Source organism: Triticum dicoccoides, chromosome 1A, assembly GCF_002162155.2.
Source record: "Triticum dicoccoides isolate Atlit2015 ecotype Zavitan chromosome 1A, WEW_v2.0, whole genome shotgun sequence".
Taxonomy (NCBI): Eukaryota; Viridiplantae; Streptophyta; class Magnoliopsida; order Poales; family Poaceae; genus Triticum; species Triticum dicoccoides.
Genome location: NC_041380.1, coordinates 44,792,410 through 44,794,938, shown reverse-complemented (window position 1 = coordinate 44,794,938; position 2,529 = coordinate 44,792,410).

Sequence of the window (2,529 nt, the reverse complement as noted above, 5' to 3'; positions counted from 1 at the left end):
GGAGATGCTCACCATTGCCAACAATAATGTGAGAGGAGGTGGTGGAGGGGAGAAGGGTTTGAAGTGTACCGGGCGAGTTAGTCATGTGTGAAGCAGCGCCGGAGTCCATGTACCACTCCGAGGCGGTGCCCTAGGACGACGGGCATGCGGTGGCGTTGTGGAGCGCGGCTTGCAGCGAGGCCATGTCCAGGGGTTGCGGCGGAGGCACCACGCCAGGAGGAGGGGCGTTGTAGACTGGCGCAGGGCCGTACGCGCCATAGACGGGTGGTGCAGGGACGTACCCGTACGCAGCAGGCACAGGGGGAGACGGCGCAGCGTACATCGCCTGTTGGGGAGGCATGCCAGGGCGCGGGCCGAGAACGCCAGAGCCGGGCGCGCGCCAGGGCATGGGCCACGCCTGGACGAGGCCGGTCCAGGAGTTGGTGCCGGGCGCCGGAGTCGGGAGCCCCGGAGTGCGGGAGGCGGTTGTTGTGGCACGCCGCCACCGCCTTGTCCGTTGCCGTTGCCACGGCCGTGGCGACGGCCACGCCCACTGCGGCCACGCCATGTGTTGATGTCGGCTGCGGGTGGCGGAGACGGTGTGTCGATCCCGCGCCCAGCGACGAGCGTGTGCGCACTCTGGATGAGAGCGGTCTGAACGGCCTGATGCTCCTCGAGCAGCAAGAAGGAACGAGTCTGAAGAAAAGAAGGAACGAGTCTGAAGAAAAGAAGGAAGCGGACTGCGCGAGGTGATATGGGGGATCGCACCGTGATACTGGCGGCCGAGGCCACGCAGGAGGTGAAAAACCTGCTGCGTCTCACCCACCGGCTGACCAAGATCCCGCAGCTGATCGGCGTACATCTTTAGGTTGGTGCATGCATGATAGTCCTGTTGCCCTGCACCAGAGCATGGTACTCGGCGTCGATGTAGACCGTGCAGGCAAGTTGGTTGTCCCTGAAGATGTCGTCGATCGCTGTCCACACGGTGAGCTCCGTGTCCTCGTGCTGCATCACGGCGTCCAAGAGGTCGGGCGAGACGGTGGTGTTGAGCCAGTGGACGATGTCGTGGTGGGCCATTAGCCACTCAGGATCATCCAGGCGTGGAACCGCCTCGGCATCGATGTGGTCGCGAAGCCCGAACATGTCGATCGACGTGTCGAAGTGGCGGCGCCACTGGGCGTAGTTGCCGGTGAGCAGGTCGAGGGTGACCGGAACATGGCGGCGGATGTCGATCATCTGGAGAACGGAGGAGGAAAGCGGAGACACTACGAGCGGGGCAGAAATAGGCGCGGCAAGCAGGATGGTCGGTGGAGGTGGTGCGGTGCCCAGAGGAGCGTCAGGAAAGGGAGAGGGAGGCGGGCTGGAGGTGCCCATGGCGGCGGAAGTAGGATCGGTGAACGGAGCAGAGGGTTTGTGCCGGTCATCGATATCTGATACCATGATGAAGGAGGGAGGAATATGGGATTCAACACACTTTGATTAGCTCTGCGGCTGTGACTATATGCAGGTTACAGAGGTGATCGTGTGACACTACCAGGCAGGATCATGGGCAGACTACGTGCCCACTACTCACGTACATGCGCTGACCAGGATACAATGCGCGTATACGGGCTATACTAATGCATGCTACGTATACTCTAACACACCACACTCATCTCTCTCCTCTTAAATAATTTGCCACATTAGATTTTTTTGCCTACGTGGAAGGCTTAGCATCTGTACAAGGTGGAGTATTGGGAGGAGCCTAAGGTACAGTCAGCAGGGTGTGAGGAGTAAAGTAATATTTTTATGCTTAGTTGGATGAGAGAGGATAAGCGAGAGAATGCAAGCGGGCTCTCATGCAAGAGTCAGCTGCAGCATGCGCTCCTAGGCACTATGCAAGAGTGGAAGGTAGGCCATGTATTAATGAAGTAGCATATACTTATAGCTAATTGTTATATATGTTGGCTGTAAGGTTGACTATACTCCCTCCGTCCGGTAAAAAGTGTGTATTTGGCTTCGAAATTTGTCCACAAAAAAGTGTACTCATATCTTCCCAGTGCACTTTAAAGTAGAAAAAAATAATTCTCTCTCATCACACGGTAATCTAGACTAGTAACAATCTACACATGATTTTCTTAATTTCTACATGCACTTAGGGCATCTCCAGCCGTTGGCCCCCAGGAGGGGCAAAAAATCGCCCCCTGGGGGCGCACGGCGCTAAACCGCACACTGGGGGCGTGATGCCCCCCAGTCGCGGCGCCCACGTTTTTTTTAAAAAGTCAAATACGGCACAAACACGACTCAAATTTAACGCAAACATTGGCGAGTTCGTTCAAATTTAAACATACTTTACAAAAAAAGGGAAAAACTACCGCGGGCTACCCCCGCCGTCTCCCTCGCCGCCCGCCTCGCCGCCCGCCCACGCGGTTCTACATGCCAAGGAGGCGGTAGAACCGCATGTAGTCACCGCCGCCGTCGTTGTCGTCGTCGCCCCCGCCGACGCCGACGCCGTCCCTGCTGCATCCCTCCCCCGGTTGGCGCGGCGGGTTGGACGGTCCGGGGGCGTCG